This window comes from Oryctolagus cuniculus, chromosome 19 (assembly GCF_964237555.1).
Source record: "Oryctolagus cuniculus chromosome 19, mOryCun1.1, whole genome shotgun sequence".
Classification (NCBI taxonomy): domain Eukaryota; kingdom Metazoa; phylum Chordata; class Mammalia; order Lagomorpha; family Leporidae; genus Oryctolagus; species Oryctolagus cuniculus.
The window spans coordinates 36481401-36502080 of NC_091450.1; the positions used below are offsets into that span (position 1 = coordinate 36481401).

The 20680-nt window shown below is 66.9% G+C and overlaps 1 protein-coding gene across 2 annotated transcripts in view; it reads right to left on the minus strand.

Moving 5' to 3' along the window:
* Nucleotides 1-17915, minus strand: part of CHLSN (cholesin) — an 88937-nt gene extending 71022 nt beyond the window's left edge. The window contains exon 1 of one of the 2 annotated variants that reach the window (XM_051841074.2): nucleotides 17712-17915. The gene's annotated coding sequence lies outside the window, so the exon portion shown is untranslated. Of the gene's footprint in view, nucleotides 1-3343; nucleotides 3473-17711 lie in introns of those variants that run through there. The other variant, XM_070064271.1, reaches the window with a different exon arrangement.
* Between the last annotated feature and the right edge of the window lie 2765 nt (nucleotides 17916-20680).

A 20680-nucleotide genomic window follows, 5' to 3' on the forward strand; every position in this document is an offset into this window, starting at 1 on the left:
ATCAACACGCCCGTGACAGCCACCAACATGCCTGTGACAGAGCCACCAACACGGCTGTGACAGCCACCAACACACCCGTGACAGCCACCAACACGCCTGTGACAGAGCCACCAACACGGCTGTGACAGCCACCAACATGCCTGTGACAGAGCCACCAACACGGCCGTGACAGCCACCAACACGCCCGTGACAGCCACCAACACGCCCGTGACAGAGCCACCAACACGGCCGTGACAGCCACCAACATGCCTGTGACAGAGCCACCAACACGGCTGTGACAGCCACCAACATGCCTGTGACAGAGCCACCAACACGCCCGTGACAGCCACCAACATGCCTGTGACAGAGCCACCAACACGCCCGTGACAGCCACCAACACGCCCGTGACAGCCACCAACATGCCTGTGACAGCCACCAACATGCCTGTGACAGAGCCACCAACACGCCCGTGAGAGCCACCAACACGCCCGTGACAGCCACCAACATGCCCGTGACAGCCACCAACATGCCTGTGACAGCCACCAACACGCCCGTGAGAGCCACCAACACGCCCGTGACAGCCACCAACACGCCTGTGACAGCCACCAACACGCCTGTGACAGCCACCAACAGGCACGATCAGAGGGCACTTGCTGGAGCACAACACTGTCCCGAGAAGAGATGGGCACAGACCCAAGCGCCCGCCACGTGAGAAAGTTACAAGGGGCCGGCGCTGTGGTGTAGCTGGTGAAGCTGCTGTCTGCAGCACCGGCATCCCATGTGGGCGCCAGTTCAAGACCCGGCTGCTTCACTTCCAATCCAGCTCCCTGCTGTGGCCTGGGAGGGCAGTGGAGGATGTGCCAGCATCCCATATGGGCGCTGGTTCTAGTCCCGGCTGCTCCTCTTCTGATCCAGCCCTCTGCTGTGGCCTGGGAAAGCAGTGGAGGATGTGCCAGCATCCCATATGGGCGCTGGTTCTAGTCCCGGCTGCTCCTTTTCTGATCCAGCTCTCTGCTGTGGCCTGGGAGGGCAGTGGAAGATGGCCCAAGTGCTTGGGCCCTGCACCCACGTGGGAGACCGGAAGAAGCTCCTGGCTCCTGATCGGCGCAGCTCCAGCCGTTGTGGTCATTTGGGGAGTGAACCAATGGACAGAAGACCTTTCTCTCTCTCTGTCGCTCCCTCTCACTGTCTGTAACTCTCTCTCAAATAAATAAAATAAAATCTTTAAAAAAAAGGTACAGACATGTACAAAGGAAACACAGTGAAAGACTACCATTTTAGAGAGGATATAAGGATGTTTATTTTTTCTTATACTTGCCCTGGAAGGTGAAGCAGGCCGCAGGGAAGAAAGTGCGCAAACCTCAAGATCCCCACAGCGGGCACACTTCTCACCCGACACCGCTGTCAGCCCTGCTGCGGGCGGGCAGAGGACCGGCCCCAGACCCCTGGACAACCAGGCCCGACTGCCCGCCCGCTCAGACGGCGGCCCCAGACCCCTGGACGACCAGGCCCGACTGCCCGCCCGCTCAGACGGCGGCCCCAGACCCCTGGGCGACCAGGCCCGCCTGCCCGCCCGCTCAGACGGCGGCCCCAGACCCCTGGGCGACCAGGCCCGCCTGCCCGCCCGCTCAGACGGCGGCCCCAGACCCCTGGGCGACCAGGCCCGCCTGCCCGCCCGCTCAGACGGCGGCCCCAGACCCCTGGGCGACCAGGCCCGCCTGCCCGCCCGCTCAGACGGCGGCCCCAGACCCCTGGGCGACCAGGCCCGACTGCCCGCCCGCTCAGCCGGCGGCCCCAGACCCCTGGGCGACCAGGCCCGACTGCCCGCCCGCTCAGACGGCGGCCCCAGACCACTCGGCGACCAGGCCCGACTGCCTGCCCGCTCAGAGGGAGGCCCGAGACCCCTGGGCGACCAGGCCCGACTGCCCGCCCCCCCTCCCCCGACGGCGGCCTCCCAGCCCCTGCTGCGCTGCCTGAACCCGGTTACCATGGACCTGAGCCCACCCCTCAGGGTACCATGGAAACCTGGTTCTAGCCGCTCACACCCGTCGTCCTCACTCCCGGGGGCTCCTCTCCTGGCGCGGTCCCTGTCTACCCAACCCGGACACCACACCTGCTCAGGCCAGACCTGTCCACTCCAGGCCGGGGACTCCGCACGGCTCCGCTTCGATCCCGACCGCTGGGCTCGGGGGGCCTCTCCAGCGCCTGGCACCTCTGACGCCCCCGCTGCACCACCCTTCACCCTCCGCATCGCTCACCCACTGCCACCTCCTGCGCTCCCGGGCCCAGCGCACGGCGCTCATTCCCCTCTCCAAACACAGAAGCCAGCAGCGGGAACCTCCACGCGCCGCGCCACGGCCACGCGCCCCCGCGCAGGGGCGCCCCCAGCCCTTCCCTGCAAGTGAATCAATCAGTGGCAGTCTCCCCAACGCGCGACTCCCCTGACCCGGCAGCGGGGGCCCCGGGCGAGCCCTCCCCCTCGGCGCACCCCCACTGAGCCTCTGGGGACAGCATAGGACCCCAGCTTCCGCTCCCGCCCTGCCACTGCCTCGGGATCTCAGGGGGCCGGAGAGGGGCTCTACGCACCGACCACTCGGCGGCTTTCCCTGTGGACAGCGTCCAGCCTTCCCCGCCACCTCGGGCCCTCCCCTCCACGCCCGTCTGCTGAGTCCAGCCTGGCTGCCGCCCCCCACCAGACCTCGCTGGCCCTGCACGCACCCCGAGTCGGACGCGGTCACCCCCTCCGCCCCGAGTACTGGCTGCAGGCCACAGGCTCCCGCCCACACGAGCTGCGCCTGAGCGCTCACCCCGCCCTCGCCCCTCCAGCCAACTCCAAAATTTAAAATACCTAGACCTGAGCCAAGTCCCCCTCCCAGAGTCCCCACAAAGGTGCGGGTCCCGCCCGCCCCCTGCACCTGCCTCCCCTGCCTGGAACGTCCCAGCGGCAGCAAGTCGCGCAGCCCCCGGAACCGAGGGTGCCGGGCCGGGGTTCGTCGGCCCTGCGCTCACGGCTGTGGCCCCAGCGTCCCCACCGGAGCCGACACCCAGGAGGGACCTCAAGAGTCCCCGGCGGGAGGAACGACGGAAGAGAGGCCACGCTCACGGTGGACAGCCCACTGGCCTCTGGCCCACAGAGGGACGCTCGGAGGCCGGACCCACGCGAGCCCCGCGGCCCGCCTTCAGGTCGCTCACACGTGCCGGCCGACAGGTGTTCGCCGGGTGACAGACCCCGTGAGGGAGCCGTGCCGCGCGCCCCGGGACCATCCCCCATGCCGCCGCGGGCCTCCACAGGGAGGCCAGAGCTGACAGACTCGCGCTGGGAGTGGCCTGCCCGGCTACCAGGCCGCAGACCCCCGGCGCCTACCTGCGCCCACCAGCGCTCCCCGGCTGCGCCGCCGACACCCGGCTTCCGGCAGGGTCCCTCGGCCCAGGTACGCGCCAGTCCCGCCTTCGGGCGCGCGCCGCCTCTCATTGGGCAAAGCCTGCCTCCGTCTACCCGCCGGCCAATGGCAGGAGACCGCCGCACGGGGGCGGTGCCCGGTGCAGGCGCTGACTGGTGACGCCATCACTAAGGGACGCTGGTTGCTATGAGAGCCGCTGGTTGCCAAGGGAACTAGCTCTTCCAGTCCCGCCGCGGCCGCACACGTGCGAGGGCGCGGGTCTCCGGCGTGGCCGCGGTCCCGCACACCGCGCGGGGAGGCTCAGGCGGGCACTGCGCTCCGGGCCGCGGGGGCCTCGCTCACCGTCGGCCCATAAGTAGCAGACAGTCGGGACCCTTGCTCAAGTTGAGTTTTAGACTTGTTTGAAAGGCGGAATGGCGGAGCCTCCCCCAGATGCCCGCAACGGCCCCGGCGTGGGGGAGCTCGCGTCGGACACGGGGTGCTGGCGTCGCAGGCTGCCAGGCCTGTGCCACAACAGGCCCAGGGTCTCCTCCATCGGAGGTCGGGGCTGCGGGCCGGGCTGCAGCCAGGAGCCTGGACCCCACACTGGGCCTCCCACGTGGGTGCAGGGGCCCAGGTACTGTCCCCAGGAAGCTGGGGTCGGGAGCGCGCGGACGCTCAGAGCCAGCAGAGGCACAAGCCTGGCCCTGGAGCAAACGGAGGGGGGTGTCTTTCCCAGGATGGGGGGGCCACCCCCCTGCGCGGCCAGGGTCTCACCCCCCCGCGGGAGCCACCCCCCTGCGCGGCCAGGGTCTCACCCCCCCGCGGGAGCCACCCCCTGCGCGGCCAGGGTCTCACCCCCCCCCCGCGGGAGCCACCCCCCTGCGCGGCCAGGGTCTCACCCCCCCGCGGGAGCCACCCCCCTGCGCGGCCAGGGTCTCACCCCCCCCCCCCCCCGCGGGAGCCACCCCCCTGCGCGGCCAGGGTCTCACACTGTTACCGGTGAATGGCAGGGTTCTTGTCTTCGCGCAAGAAAGAATTCAGGCGTGAGACATAGTAGTGGGAGGTAAAACAGCAAGGTTTATTAGGGCAGGGACATCCGTAAGGACGGATGGGCACCTCTCCAGACAGAGCCTGACAGGGTGCCCAGTCGCTCGGACTGGGCGGGGGGAAGGAGCGAGGTTACATGGTTGAGTGGAGAGATCACACCTGGCCAGGCAGGCGGGCGGCTCGGCAGAGGGCTGAGCACGCTGCCCAGTTGAGGCTGTCTTCACACATCTCCTCCTGAAACAAAGCTTTTTTTTTTTTTTTTTTGACAGGCAGAGTGGATAGTGAGAGAGAGACAGAGAGGAAGGTCTTCCTTTTGCCGTTGGTTCACCCTCCAATGGCCGCCGCGGCCAGCGCACTGCGGCAGACATACCGTGCTGATCCAAAGGCAGGAGCCAGGTGCTTCTCCTGGTCTCCCATGGGGTGCAGGGCCCAAGCACTTGGGCCATCCTCCACTGCACTCCCGGGCCACAGCAGAGAGCTGGCCTGGAAGAGGGGCAACCGGGACAGAATCTGGCGCCCTGACCGGGACTAGAACCCGGGGTGCCGGCGCCGCAAGGCGGAGGATTAGCCTAGTGAGCCGCGGCGCCGGCCAGCATTTTATGGCTGTAAATATTAAGAAGCTCCTATCTGAGTTTTCCCCTGAAGGTATCAGACAGGAGGAAGGCTAGCTGGGCCATCCTGGGTTCAGAGGAAGGGTGAGCAGGACCCCCTGGAGAATGGGGATCCGGAGCAGGGTGTTTGAGATGCAGATACTGGGCTGCACCTGGGAGACTGTGGAAGATTTGTCAGGCAGAAGGGGCGGGGCCCCCACCTGGCAGGTTATCAGGTAGAAGGGGGCAGGGCAGGATGCGAAGAAGGCCGGGCTGCCCCTGAAACATTGTAGGATGGCTTTGAGATGCAGATGCATATGCTGGCCATTGTTACACACACACACACACACACACACACAAGCTCATATCCGACTTCCTACCTAACAACACCCCCCCCCCCGGGAGCCACCCCCTGCGCGGCCAGGGTCTCATCCACACGCACATACAAATGTACCTAAGTTGGTGCTTAGCTTTGTTAAGATTTCATTTATTTGAGAGGTAGAGTTACAGACAGTGAGAGACAGAGAGAGGTCTTCTGTCCACTGGGTCACTCCCCAGATGGCTGCAACGGCTGGAGCTGCGCTGATCCAAAGCCAGGAGCCAGGAGCTCCTTCCTGGTCTCCCACATGGGTGCAGGGGCCCAAGGATTTGGGCCACCTTCTACTGCTATCCCGGCCCAGAGCAGAGAGCTGGATCGGAAGAGGAGCAGCTGGAACTCGAACTGGTGTCCACATGGGATGCCAGCGCCACAGGTGGAGGCTTAGCCCACTATGCCACGTTGCCAGCTCCAAGATTTTATTTATTTAAAATTGAGAGGTAGCGTTAGAGACACACAGAGAGAGAGATCTTCCATCCACTGGTTCACCCCCAGAACTGGGCCGATCCGGAGCCAGGAGTCAGGCGCTTCCTCACTGCTTTCCTGGCCAGGTGGGGGAGGAGCAGCCAGGACCCCAGGCAGAGGCTCCGCCCACCCCGCCACGCCCGACTTCTCTCCAGGTCCTTCCGCTGTCCCACGGACATCAACTGAGAAAGCCACCCAAACGGTCAGTCCCACACGGCAGCGGGCAGGCACCCACGTGCCCGGCCTGAGTCCTGCCTGCTCAGCTCCGACCCAGCTGCCTGGGATGCTCCCAGGGGTGGTCACGCAGGGGACTCAGACCAGCCCTGGCTCCAGCCTGCCCAGCCGCACACACCCGGGGAGGGAACCAGCGGACACAGGTCTGTTGCTTTGCCTCTGTGCTGTGGCGTCAGCAGGCTGGTGGAGCAGGGAGGCGCTACGGGGCCAACAGAGCAGGGAGCCCCAGGGGGCCGCAGGGTGCAGGGCGCGGGGAGCCCCAGAGCAGTGCAGGGTGTGGGGAGTCAGAGCAGGCAGGGTGTGGGGAGTGAGAGCAGTGCGGGGCCTAGCGCCGTACAAGGTTCAGGGGCAGCAGAGCCCTTCCTCAAGGCTGCCCTGTAGGAGCAAACACAGGCCTGTAGACCAGCCCTCCCGGGTGCAGACCAGCCCTCCTAGGTGTAGACCAAGCCCTCCCAGGTGTAGACCAGCCCTGCCAGGGTGTAGACCTGTAGACCAGCCCTCCCAGGGTGCAGGCCAGGCCTCCCAGGGTGTAGACCTGTAGACCAAGCCTCCCAGGGTGTAGATCAAGCCCTCCCAGGTGTAGACCAGCTCTCCCAGAGTGTAGACCTGTAGACCAGCCCTCCCGGGGTGTAGGCCAGGCCTCCCGGGGTACAGACCAGGCCTCCCAGGGTATAGACCTGTAGACCAGGCCTCCCAGGTGCAGACCAGGCCTCCCAGATATAGACTGGCCCTCTCAGGCGTAGACCAAGCCTTCCAGGATGTAGATTAGGCCTCCCAGGGTCTAGACCTGTAGACCAACCCCCCCAGGGTCTAGACCAGGCCTCCCGGTGTAGACTTGTAGACCAGGCCTCCCAGGTGCAGACCAGCCCTCCCAGGATGTAGACCAGGCCTCCCAGGGTATAGACCAGGCCTCCCAGGTGTAGACCAGGCCTCCCAGGATGTAGACCAGGCCTCCCAGGGTATAGACCAGGCCTCCCAGGTGTAGACCAGCCACCCCAGGATGTAGACCAGGCCTCCCGGTGTAGACCAGGCCTCCCAGGTGTAGACCAGGCCTCCCAGGGTGTAGACCAGCCATCCCAGGTGTAGACCAGCCACCCCAGGTGTAGACCAGGCCTCCCAGGTGTAGACCAGCCATTCCAGGTGTAGACCAGGCCTCCCAAGTAAAGACTGGCCCTCCCAGGTATAAACCAGGCCTCCCAGGACTCAGGAAGCCCACCCAAAGCCCACCGCAGTTTCTGAACTCACATCCGAGCCACTCACAGTTACTGCTGGTGCAGCTAGAAGAAGGGTCACTGGGACATCCTCTGAGACACTGTCCCTTCCGGTGAGGTGCCGGCAGGAGTGAGCACAGGCCCTGGGCAGGACAGGGGGCTGCTGGCCCCCCAGGGAGCACTCCGGCTCCAGTTCTCCCGTGCTGGGGACAGCCCAGTTGTCCTACCTCAGGGCCAGCGGCTGTGCAGGGCTCAGGGCTCCCACTCAGCACGTGCCGGCACTGGCACTCATGGCTGTGCCCCCAGAGCCTCTAAGGGAGTGAGGAGGGCCGTCGGGCTGAGGCTGGGCACAGGACCAGTCTTGGCAGCCTCCCGCGGTAGCACGGGGGGCTGGGGCTGCTGCCCACCTGCCGTGGCCTCCCCACACACGTGCTGACCTTCGAACCGTGTCTCACATTATCAGCTGATGGGTTGGCAGTGCAGGAATGGGGCAGGGCCCCAACCCAGTCCTGGTGTGCGAAGGCCTCTAGGGAGTGGGGGGCCGGATCAGGTGGCCGGGTGGTCCCCCCAGGGCTGCGTAAGATGACCCCAGAGGGCGCAAGAAGGGCCTGCTGCCGTCTCTGCTGTCTGACGCGGCCTGTGGCCCTCCCTCCTGGGGGACGGCCATGGCTGACCAGTGCCAGGCACACATGGGCCAGGCCCCGCCTACCAGCCAGCCAATGTCATCCTTGGGGTCACCTGCTCCGGCGTGCACACCCGCTGGGCTCGCCGAGGCACAGAGGATCCGTTCCCAAGAGCCCCAAGCTCTGTCGCAGTGGACGGACGCAGCCCAAGACCAACTCAGTGGCAAGCTCCCCAGGGCCCGGGGCTTTCTCCAGTGCTGGCCGAGGGCGGCCTCTGCGTCAGCTGGTGACGTCGGCTATGCCAGACGAGCCACACCCTGCAGGTGACCCTCCCACCCCCATCCCGGGAACGGTATCCTCCCGTGGACGTCCCTGCGGCCTCTGCCTGCTGGGGTCACCCACTGCGCACCACCCAGGCTTGGTGCTTCCAAGACCTCAGTCCTGGCTGGGCGTGGGGAGCTCTGCTGTGGGGTGGCAGCCCCCCACCCTGCAGCCCCGTCTCCCCCACCCCCGACCCCACCCACAGGAACTGAAGGGCAGCGACGGCCCCAGGCTGCACCTCCACACAGAGCTACACGGCCCCACCATGGACAGACACGCGTGGCCACGTGGACGGACGCAGAGGCCAGCAGGCTCCTCACACGAAACATCCGGGGCAGGAGGCAGGAGGCAGGGCGGTGACGGCCAGGGCTGAGGGGCTTGGGTCCCAGTGGGCTCAGGGCTCCTCCTGGTGGGAGCAGAGGCCCAGGAGCCGAAGGCACCCAGCAACTGAGTCGTCCCCATGGCAACCATGAACCCCGCACACCGGCGGCTCACTCGGGAAAAACCGCCCGCCCGTCCCCTCTGCCCTCGGACGCGGTTCGGGTGCGCCCACCAGCTTCCCTCCACCCCTGTCCGCTCAGGTGAGCGAAGCACAGGAAGGCGTGGCAGAGCCGTGGTTCCCCCCACGACTTCACTCCTGCCCGTCCACACCACCACGTGAGCAACCCCACGAGTTCCCACCACCCTGTGTTTCCCCTGGCAAAAATAAGCAGCTATGTGAACTACTTCCTTGTCAAAAAGATTTGTTTCCTTTATTTGAAAGCCAGATTAGAGAGAGAGGGGAGAGACGGCTCTTCTGTCTTCTGGTTCACTTCCAAAATGGCTGCAAGGGGCTGGGCAGGGGCAGGAGCAGGAGCCAGGAGCTCCCTCCGGGCCTCCCACGCGGGTGCAGGGACGGAACCACCTGGGCCGTTAGCAGGGAGCGGGATCGGAAGTGGGGCAGCCGGCCCTCGATCCAGACCCAGGTGGGATGCCGGGGCCACTGACAGCTTCACCCGCTGCACCACAGCGCCGGGCCCCTCTGCAGACTCCTGGACCTCTGGCACGACGTGTGATTGCTTCACACAGCACCCAGCCAGCGGCACCACCCACACCCGATCTGGACACAGCATCGCAGCGTCCACCCACGGCACCACCCACACCCAAGTTGGACACAGCATCCCAGGTCCACCCACGGCACCACCCACACCCAAGCTGGACACAGCATCCCAGCGTCCACCCACGGCACCACCCACACCCGAGCTGGGGGACACAGCATCCCAGCCCACGGCACCACCCACACCCGAACTGGGGGACACAGCATCCCAGCCCACGGCACCACCCACACCCGAGCTGGGGGACACAGCATCCCAGCCCATGGCACCACCCACACCCGAGCTGGGGGACACAGCATCCCAGCGTCCACCTGCGGCACCACCCACACCCGAGCTGGGGGACACAGCATCCCAGCCCACGGCACCACCCACACCCGAACTGGGGGACACAGCATCCCAGCCCACGGCACCACCCACACCCGAGCTGGGGGACACAGCATCCCAGCGTCCACCCGCGGCACCACCCACACCCGAGCTGGGGGACACAGCATCCCAGCCCACGGCACCACCCACACCCGAACTGGGGGACACAGCATCCCAGCCCACGGAACCACCCACACCCGAGCTGGGGGACACAGCATCCCAGCGTCCACCCGTGGCACCACCCACACCCGAGCTGGGGGACACAGCATCCCAGCACCCAGCCCGCGGCACCACCCACACCCGAGCTGGGGGACACAGCACCCAGCCCGCGGCACCACCCACACCCGAGCTGGAGGACAGCCGCTTTTAGACAAAGCTTCCCAGAGTCCGAGTCCCCTCCCCCCGAAGCCTGGGGGTGGGGCGGGCAGATGGGGACAAGCTGGACAGACCGGACTTCAGCAGAGCCAAGACCCAAGGCCGCCGGGCCTGCTGCATGTGGCCAGCAGAGTGCTGGCCGCCCTGAAGCACCGGGCAGAAGCTACGTCTCAGCCACACATCAGCAACCCGCAGCCAGCGCTGTGTGCCACTGAGGCCTGGGGCCTGGCAGGCCTCCCTCTTCCCTAGGTCCCACAGGGCACAGCTGTGCTCTCGGGGTCATGCGCCCAGGAGCAGGAGAGGGAGCCCCTCCCTAGGGGCAGGCAGACCCTGTCGGCAGGCAGCGCTCGGTGCGGGACGAGGCCTCTGAGTGCTAACTGGAGCTCACCTGCCTCTGCTGCGGTTTGGTTTATCTAAAGGCCGTTCAAAACGGTACTTCTGGGCCGGCGCTGTGGTGTAGCAGGCCAAGCCTCTGCCTGTGGCACTGGCATCCCATATGGACGCTGGTTCTAGCCCCGGCTGCTCCTCTTCAGATCCAGCTCTCTGCTGTGGCCTGGGAAAGCAGCGGAAGACCTGGAAGTAGCTCCTGGCTCCCGGCTCGGATCGGCGCAGCTCTGGCCGCTGTGGCCATCTGGGGAGTGAACCAGCGGATGCAGGCCTCTCTCTCTATGTGACTGTGCCTCTCAGACACATCTTTAAAACAAAAACGAAAGCTGCGGAAGCAAAGGCAGTGAATGTGGACGCACACGGAGCGGCTGTGCAGGCCAGGGGCGCGGTCACCTTGTCACCCGCTTCCCCGCGCCCGGGACCTGAGTGCTGGCGTCCCCTTCCTGGCTCGGCCCAGCGCACGAGGGCGTCCATTCCTCCCGCACTCCGGCTCGGCCCCTGCCGCCCCCTCTGCTTGTTCCTCTAGAACGCCAACGCCCAAGCCCGAGCCCGGATGAGCGCTGCTGCTCGCGGAAGCCTCTTCCTGCTGCTGGGACGTCAAGCACTTCCGGAAGTTTCTCTGAGTGCTCACAGGCCGGCCTGTCACGGCGGCGGTGGGCCGGGTGCGGCCACCAGGGGCACGGTGACAGCCTGCTGGGTGCGGTCACCAGGGGCACAGTGGCGGTGGGCCGGGTGCGGTCACCAGGGGCACAGTGGCGGTGGGCCGGGTGCAGCCACCAGGGTCATAGTGGCAGTGGGCCGGGTGCGGCCACCAGGGGCACGGTGACAGCCTGCTGGGTGCGGCCACCAGGGGCACGCTGTCTGGTGTTTTGCGGACAGGAGCTTCCAGAAGCCCGGGCCCCTGACCGACCTGACCCCTGCCTGGCTCCTCAGCTCCTCTGCTCTTTAATCCACTTTATTCTCTGCTGCCAAACCTCTCACCTGGGTGCACTCGCGGCCTCTGCCTGCGGGGTCTGTATCTTGCCGGAAGGGTTTTGTAGGGTCTCAGGCACGGGAGCCACGCCCAGGAGCACAAAGCACAGGACGAGCACCGTCCCAGCGCACGGGGTGGGGGCCATCGCTGCACCTCCCTCCTCCGCAGACCGGGGGCGTCCCGTTAGATCCACCCTGGCCCCGGTGAGGCGGGCATCACCACAGAAGCCGCCAGGGGACAGGACCGGGGATGGGCAATGCCACGTCCCGGCCTCCAAGACCCCAAACGAGTAGCTTCAGGATCGGGTGCACGGTCGCCCCCTGTGCTGGAGTGACCTGGGGCCCGGCCCCTCCTGTGACCCAGTCGCTCAGCCCACCCGCGCCACCCGGACAGCACCTGAGCCACAGGGCAGCCAGCAGGGGGACGGGCACCGAAGGCCCTGAGGGCACGGCCACATCGGCGTGCACCGACCCCGGGGTCACACCCACGTGGGAGAGCACGGAGCCCCGACCCCACGTGGGAGAGCACGGATCCCCACACCCACGTGGGAGAGCACGGATCCCCGACACCCACGTGGGAGAGCACGGATCCCCACACCCACGTGGGAGAGCACGGACCCCCGACACCCAGGTGGGAGAGCACGGATCCCCACACCCACGTGGGAGAGCACGGACCCCCGACACCCACGTGGGAGAGCACAGATCCCCGACACCCACGTGGGAGAGCACGGACCCCCACACCCACGTGGGAGAGCACGGATCCCCGACACCCATGTGAGAGAACAGGGACCCCGACACCCACGTGGGAGAGCACGGACCCTGACACCCACGTGGGAGAGCACGGATCCCCGACACCAGGGTGGGAGAGCACAGACCCCCGACACCAGGGTGGGAGACCGGGAAGGAGCCCCTGGGCCCTGGCTGCGGCCTGGCCCAGCCCCGGCTGTGGTAGGCATTTTGGGAGTGGGCTAAGTAGATAGGAATGTGTTGTCTTTCAAATACATAAGGTAACTACATAAATAAAAATTTAGAAAACAGCACTAAGACAGTGGTGGGCAGGGCCAAGGTAGGACATGACAAGCACAGCCCGACAGTGCAGCTGCCCCAGCCACACAGCGGGGCTGGACCTCTCAGCGCCCTCACGCAGGCAAGCACGCGCACGGCCCAGGGCAGGCCCAGCTGCGCAAGGCCCCTGAGCGCATGAGGCCAGGGGACAGGGTGCGGGCGGGACGCCAGCAATACCTGCTGCAGCCACATGTGCAGAGGGGAGCGGTACAGGTGTACAGCTGGGGGTGCACACGAGGGGACAGGGCTGGGGGGGGCGCACAGGAGGGATCAGACTGTGTGTGGCAGACAGTGGGGCTCGGTGCTGTTGGCCCAAGCTGGACGCTGAAAACTGAGACTTCACAGCTCCCACGTAAGCCCGAGAGGCCAACTCCCTGGGAAAAGGCTCTTTTAAATTTCTGATGTGGTGGGGGAGACGCTCCTCTACCCTTCCCCACGTGTGCACGATGGCACGAGCTGGGCTGGGGTCTGCACTAGCAGGAAGCTAGAATAGCAGCGGCGGCAGCAGGGAAACTTCCGGAGAAAGCACAGACCCTCAAGGCCAAGAACGGAAAGCACGCAGCTCCGGGGTCTCGGAAGCTAAGAGCTCACGGGTGAGCGACCGCGGACGGCAGGTCAAGGTTGAGCTGTGAGGGCAGGAAGGCCACGGAGGTCACTGGGAGCTCAGGCAGAGGAGCTGCCACAACCGGTCTCAAGTCTAAGTCACCGCTCCTGGGGCTGGCGCCGGGTGGCATAGCGGTAAAGCCGCCGCCTACAGTCCCGGCATCCCATCTGGGCGCCAGCTCGAGTCCCGGCCGCTCCACCTACGATCTGGCTCCTGGCTACAGCCCGGAAAAGCAGTGGAAGATGCCCAAGTCCTCCTTGGGCCCCTGCACCCGCGTGGGAGACCCGGGGGAAGCTCCTGGCTTTGGCCTGGCCCAGCCCCAGCTGCTGGGGCCATCTGGGGAGTAAACCAGTGGATGGAAGCTCTCTCTCTCTGTCTCTCCCTCTCTGAAACGCTTCCAAATAACACAATAAACTTTTTTTTTTTTTGACAGGTAGAGTTAGAGAGAGAGAGAGCGGAGAGAAAGGTCTTCCTTTGCCGTTGGTTCACCCTCCAATGGCTGCTGCGGCCGGTGCACCACGCTGATCCAAAGGCAGGAGCCAGGTGCTTCTCCTGGTCTCCCATGGGGTGCAGGGCCCAAGCACTTGGGCCATCCTCCACTGCCCTCCTGGGCCACAGCAGAGAGCTGGCCTGGAAGAGGGGCAACCGGGACATAATCCAGCACCCTGACCGGGACTAGAACCCGGTGTGCCGGCGCCGCAAGGCGGAGGATTAACCTACTGAGCCGCAGCGCCGGCCCTGTTTCCTTTCTTTTAAGATTTTTTGTGGGCTGTCGCCACGGCTCACTAGGCTAATCCTCTGCCTGTGGCGCTGGCACACCGGGTTCTAGTCCTGGTCAGGGTGCTGGATTATGTCCCGGTTGCCCCTCTTCCCGGCCAGCTCTCTGCTGTGGCCCGGGAGGGCAGTGGAGGATGGCCCAAGTGCTTGGGCCCTGCACCCCATGGGTGACGAGGAGAAGTACCTGGCTCCTGCCTTCGGATCAGCGCGGTGCGCCAGCCACAGCAGCGGCCATTGGAGAGTGAACCAACGGCAAAGGAAGACCTTTCTCTCTGTCTCTCTCTCTCACTGTCCACTCTGCCTGTCCAACAAAAAAAAAAAAAAAGAGAGAAAGAAAGGAAACAGACCCAGGAGTCTCCCCAGTGCCACAAGACTTCCTGCAGGCAGCAGGAGAGGGTGAAACAGACAAGTGCAGGGGCAGTGGTGAGCTGGGGCCGTGGTGTGGTGAGCACAGTGCAGGGGCAGTGGTGAGCTGGGGCCGTGGTGTGGTGAGCACAGTGCAGGGGCAGTGGTGAGCTGGGCCGTGGTGTGGTGAGCACAGTGCAGGGGCAGTGGTGAGCACAGTGCAGGGGCAGTGGTGAGCTGGGACCGTGGTGTGGTGAGCACAGTGCAGGGGCAGTGGTGAGCTGGGCCGTGGTGTGGTGAGCACAGTGCAGGGGCAGTGGTGAGCTGGGACCGTGGTGTGGTGAGCTGGGGCCGTGGTGTGGTGAGCACAGTGCAGGGGCAGTGGTGTGGTGAGCACAGTGCAGGGCAGTGGTGAGCACAGTGCAGGGGCAGTGGTGAGCTGGGACCGTGGTGTGGTGAGCTGGGGCCGTGGTGTGGTGAGCACAGTGCAGGGGCAGTGGTGAGCTGGGCCGTGGTGTGGTGAGCACAGTGCAGGGGCAGTGGTGAGCTGGGCCCGTGGTGTGGTGAGCACAGTGCAGGGCAGTGGTGAGTCACAGTGGGGCCCGAGGCGGTGGCTCAAGTCCTGGTGTCCCTGCCTCCCACCCCAGTCCAGGTGGAGCTCCCACTCCCAGCTGTTGTGGGTGTTTGGGAGTGAGCCAGTGAACGGAGCTCTCTGCTACTCTTTCCGGTAAATAAAAATATTCCAGTAAAATAAAAACCCCTGCGACCACGCGCACACAGGACACTCCGCGTGGCGTCAGGGTCCCACGTTGCACCTGCTGGGGTCGCTCTCAGGACTGCCCCCCCCCCGGGAACCAGGGGCGCCCCTGCACCTGCTCCCAACTCTTCCCAGGGTGGCGTCTGCAGTCCCCGTCCACGGGCTCGCTGACCCCACGTCCACCTCTGCCCCTTCTCACCGGGACGGAGTTGTGACACAGCGGGCTCACCGGGACGCGGGCATCTGGAACCAGGCATTGCAGTTCAGACACCAGCACTCACACACAGCACACAGCCCGCACCTGCCCCTCAGGTGGGGGAGGTGGGAGTCCCGCGACCACCGGGACCACCGGGGCCTGCTGCTGGGGACACGGCCTGGTGCCCCAAATCCACCAAACAATAAAGCACCGCTGAGGGTCTCCAGCCGGGCGCAGGGAAGCCAGAGTGGACAGACCACCCGGCAGTCTGGCCTGGCCAGTGGGCGGGGCCTGAGTCGCCCTCCCCGCCCCGCCGCCCAGAGAGGGCAGGAGGCTGAGCCCCGGCCAGCGCAGACCTAGGCGTGAGATGCTGAGCCACCCCCCGTCCACCCTGCCCCGGCCAGGCAGCAGCGTCCACTGACCACCCAGCACACTGTGGCCGCGCACTGGGGGCCGCCTCTCAGCCACATTTTCCTTAGTCTTCCTCCCATTTCTACCCACGTGACCTGAATCACCTGGACACAACACCAAGGCCACAGTCACCAGTGAACAAGTACCATGAACATGCTCCCCCCCGGCTCCCACGGTCCTGTGCCCGGTGAACGGGCTCCCGCCCGGCTCCCACAGTCCTGTGCCCAGTGAATACACTCCCGCCCGGCTCCCACGGTCCTCTGCCCGGTGAACACGCTCCCGCCCGGCTCCCACGGTCCTGTGCCCGGGGAACCCGCTCCCGCCCGGCTGCCACGGTCCTGTGCCCAGTGAATACACTCCCGCCCGGCTCCCACAGTCCTGTGCCCAGTGAATACACTCCCGCCCGGCTCCCACGGTCCTGTGCCCGGTGAACGGGCTCCCGCCCGGCTCCCACGGTCCTGTGCCCGGTGAACGGGCTCCCGCCCGGCTCCCACAGTCCTGTGCCCAGTGAATACACTCCCGCCCGGCTCCCACGGTCCTCTGCCCGGTGAACACGCTCCCGCCCGGCTCCCACGGTCCTGTGCCCGGTGAACGGGCTCCCGCCCGGCTCCCACAGTCCTGTGCCCAGTGAATACACTCTCGCCCGGCTCCCACGGTCCTGTGCCCGGGGAACCCGCTCCCGCCCGGCTCCCACGGTCCTGTGCCCGGGGAACCTGCTCCCGCCCGGCTCCCACGGTCCTGTGCCCGGTGAACGGGCTCCCGCCCAGCTCCCACGGTCCTCTGCCCGGTGAACACGCTCCCGCCCGGCTCCCACGGTCCTCTGCCCGGTGAACACGCTCCCGTCCGGCTCCCACGGTCCTCTGCCCGGTGAACACGCTCCCGCCCGGCTCCCACGGTCCTGTGCCCAGTGAATACACTCCCGCCAGGCTCCCACGGTCCTGTGCCCCGTGAACGGGCTCCCGCCCGGCTCCCACGGTCCTCTGCCCGGGGAACCTGCTCCCGCCCGGCTCCCACGGTCCTGTACCCAGTGAACACGCTCCCGCCCGGCTCCCACGGTCCTGTGCCCCGTGAACGGGCTCCCGCCCGGCTCCCACGGTCCTGTGCCCGGGGAACCTGCTCCCGCCCGGCTCCCACGGTCCTGTGCCCCGTGAACGGGCTCCCGCCCGGCTCCCACGGTCCTGTGCCCGGGGAACCTGCTCCCGCCCAGCTCCCACGGTCCTGTGCCCAGTGAATACACTCCCGCCCGGCTCCCACGGTCCTGTGCCCCGTGAACGGGCTCCCGCCCGGCTCCCACGGTCCCGTGCCCATGAGGACACAGTCCTATTTCCTCCCACTGTGGCAGGTCCAGAGAACCAGGCGTCGCGGTGACGTCACAACGACCGACACCCCCCCCCCCCCCAGCCCGAGACGGTGCAGTGAGCGAACCCGGAGCCGGATTCCAAATTCTACTTGATTTTCATGAAGTTAAATGGCTGGGGGCCGGCACTGCGGTGCCATGCGGGCACAGGTTGGGGTCCCGGCTGCTCCACCTCTGACCCAGCCCCCTGCCAGCGCGCCTAGGAAAGTAGCAGAAGACGGCCCGAGAGCCTGGGCCCCCGCACCCACGGGGCAGAGCCTGAAGAAGCTCCCGCTCCTGGCTGTGACCTGGCCCGGCCTCGGCTGGGGAGTGACCCCGCAGACGGAAGGCCTCTGACTCTCCCTCCCTCGCCAGGGTTGGGGTTGGGGTTCGGGTTGCGACTTCCATATCAATCGTTTTCTAAAAAGTTAAGTGACCACGGGAGGCCGTGTGCCGCCCACCCGGGACAGGTTACCTTGCGGCGCGGCCCCCCACCCCAGCGCAGCTGCCGGCTTCGGACACCACTGCGGCGCACGGCGCGGCGCACGCGGCCTCCGCCCGCACGCGGCTCCCGGCTGGACCCTCACCCACCAGGAGCGCGGGCGCTCAAACAACCGCCCAGGGCCTGCGGTCACTCCGCGGGGTCACTGCCGTGATGCTGGCGCCCTGTCCGCCCGGCCGGTGCCCGCAGCGAGGACAGCCAGCAGCCGCGAGCCCGTGCATGGCTGCGGCTCGGCTGGGGGTGGGTTTACGACCCCTGCACTCCTGCAACATCGCCGGCCAGGGGCCCAGCCCCGTACCTGGCCCTCGTCCGGGAGCCGAGAAGCTGCGGCGGCCGGCAGGAGGCGGGCGCCCCTCTCGCGGTCAGTCCCCGGGATCGAGGCCCCCAGAACGGCGACACCGGGAGCAGCACGGCGCCCGAGCCCCGGCATCACGACTCCCCCAGCGCCCCGCCACTTCGCCGCCGCGGAGACCCGTCACAGCCCGGCCGTCCCGGTGGCGCCCCTGCGACGTCACCTCCGGCCGGCCAATCCCGGCGCGCCGCGGCCCGGCGCTCCGATGACGTCACTGTCCGCCGGCCAATCCCGGCACCCCGCCCCCTCCCGAACAGTCTCGCAGCTTCTCGCGAGCGGCAGCGGCGTCGAGCGCGGCCGAGGCCGGTTCTGTGGAGAGGCGCCTGGGGGCTGGGGGCGGGGTTGGGGCCCCCGGGCCGCCCCCTGCCCAGGGTTGTCCCGCGGTGGAGCCGGAGCCTTCCGTTTTGTTAAACAAGTTAATGTAGTCTCGAAGTAATTCCAAACTTAGAGACCCCCCCCCCCATGCAACATGTCGCCCGCGCCTGCCGTCCGTGCGCCCCCGCCCCGTGGCCCGGCCCCCGCCCCCTGAAGTCCCGGCCGGCGCTGGGCTCCAGAAGGTTCCAGAGGCGCCGCCGGGCTGCCCGGCTGGGGGGGGGGGGTGCGTGGGTGCTGCAGACCTGGCGTGGGCGTCCACAGCGGGCCACTCAGGCCCCGCCCGACCTGTGCTTTTGGATTTATTTGACTTAGCGGAAATGGCGGGGCTGGAGAACCAGACACAGAAAGGTCTCTATCCGCTGCCACGGCTAAGCCGGAGCTGCTTCCAGGTGCCCCGAGCGGGGGCCCAAGCGCGTGGGCCAACGTCCTTTCCTGCAGGGACAGAGCGAGGAAGGGAGACGGGGAGGGGGGTCCTCTGCCCGCTGGTCACTCCCCACGGGGCTGCAGTGGCCGGGCTGAGGCCAGGAGCTTCACCCGGGCCTCCCACACGGCTGGGCCATCTTCCCCCGGGGGAGCCGGATCCGAGTGGAGCAGCCGGGGCTCGGCCTGGCGCCGTCCTCGCTGTGGGCTCTGCGCGCAGGCTCCCGGGCTGTGGGCGCATCGCAGCGGGCAGACTCCCTGCACGGGCAGGAAGTGTGCGATCGGGGCGCACGGGCTCGTCTGCCTGCTCAGGACGCCCAGGCAGCAGGTGCCGCCCCCGGGAGCTCCCCGCCCGCGCCCGGGCCACTCGGACGCTGCCCCGGTCCTCTCGGGACCGGACAGGCCCGGCGCGGAAGCGGGGCCGCGTTCTGGGTGCGCCGCGTCTGGGGGCTGCCTTGTCCTCGCGACCCGGAGCCGCCCTGCCGAGCTCCTTCTCGTGTGTGGGCGGCCAGCGTGCTGCGGACAACGTGCCAGGAGCGCGTCGTCACCCTGTGCCGGCCTCCTCCGTGGGGGTGCCCGCGTCACCGCTGCGGCTTGCAGAGGCCAGGCCCTTCCCCGGGTCAGTGAGAGCCCTCAGCCTTCCTCGCCGGGAATCCCCGCCTGTCCCCGGAGCGGGGGTCCCCGTGGTGGAGCGTGGGGTTTAGAATCCAAGACGTGGGTGTGGGCTGTGCTTCTGGGCCCTCGGTGGACACAGGCGTGTGTCAGCATGTTGACATCCGCGTGACCCACCTATCACTATGTCGGATTTGTATGTATTTAAAATCCCTAACCCCAACTTCGCTTTCAATCCTGCATCGCCAGGCTCTTTGCTTTCTTACGGTTTACTTATTCGAAAGGCAGAGTTAGAGACAGAGAGAGATCTTCCAGCCGCTGGTCCACTCCCCAGATGGCCACAGCATCGGGGGCTGGGCCAGGCCAGGAGCCAGGAGCCCCACCCAGCTCCGCACAGGCTGCAGGGGGTCACACCCTCCGGCCATCTTCCCAGGAGCATCAGCAGGGCGCTGGGGAGGAAGTGGGGCAGCCGGGACTGTTCGGAACCGGCTCTGGTGAGCGATGAACCCAGCCCGGCCCCCGCAGGCCCCTCCTGGCCCTGGACCCAGCCCTCACCCCACCTGTGCTTACTGCTTGGTCCGTGTGTTGGCTGGTTGTGCCTAGTGCCGGTCACTCCACCTGCTGCTTCTGTGCCCACCTCTCAGCACCCGGCTCTGCAGCAGACCCCTGCCCTTCCTCCAGCCCGTGCCACGGCGCCGACAGAGCCCTCCCTGTCTCCCGGGAGGATCTACTGGGCAGTGGCGTGCGCGTGGGAGCCCTAAGTCATCCCACTCCTGGATGCACGTCACCTTTCTTAGAGCTGGTGCAGGATGTCCACTTCTCGGGCCTTTCAGGAACGTCAAATGTCCACCACGTCACTGCTGTAGGATTCCAGTTTCCAGGTTAATTACGTTTGGATATGGGGCCGGCATCCCATACAGGCGCCGGTTCGAGTCCCATCCAGCTCCCTGCTGATGCACCTGGGAAAGCAGCAGCAGATGGCCCTGGCGAGCAGAGGCCCTGCGGGAGGGCAGCCGCTGGCTCGGGAGCCGCTGAGGGGCATGGGCTGGCCTGAGGTTCCTGCTGCGTCTCTTCTTTTGGGGGCAGTGATATTGTTCAGCACCCGGAACCCCTCGGGGCCGCCCTGCCCCTGTGGGCCCTGCCTCGGCTGACGCCAAGAGCCGGGGCGTCCGCTTCGGCGTCCTTCTGAGCACGGTCACGCGGACCTGTGCTGAGCCCTCTGTCCAGTGAGGGGGCCGGGTGGGCTCTGGGTGGCTCGAGGTGCAGACAAAAACCTGGGAAGCCAGCCAGGACGCCGGCGAGAACGACCCCCAGCCCCCGCCCTGGAGTCTCTCCCCAGCACGGAGCCCCACCCACTCCCCGTCACACCCAGCCTCACACAGCTCAGCTGGTGACAGACGCTCAGGACTCCTGGCCCGGAGGAGAGACCCTGCATCTCGGGGGACCGGCAGGGGCAGCGTGGGAGCGGGAGGACTGGGAAGCACGCGCGCGCGCACACACACACACAC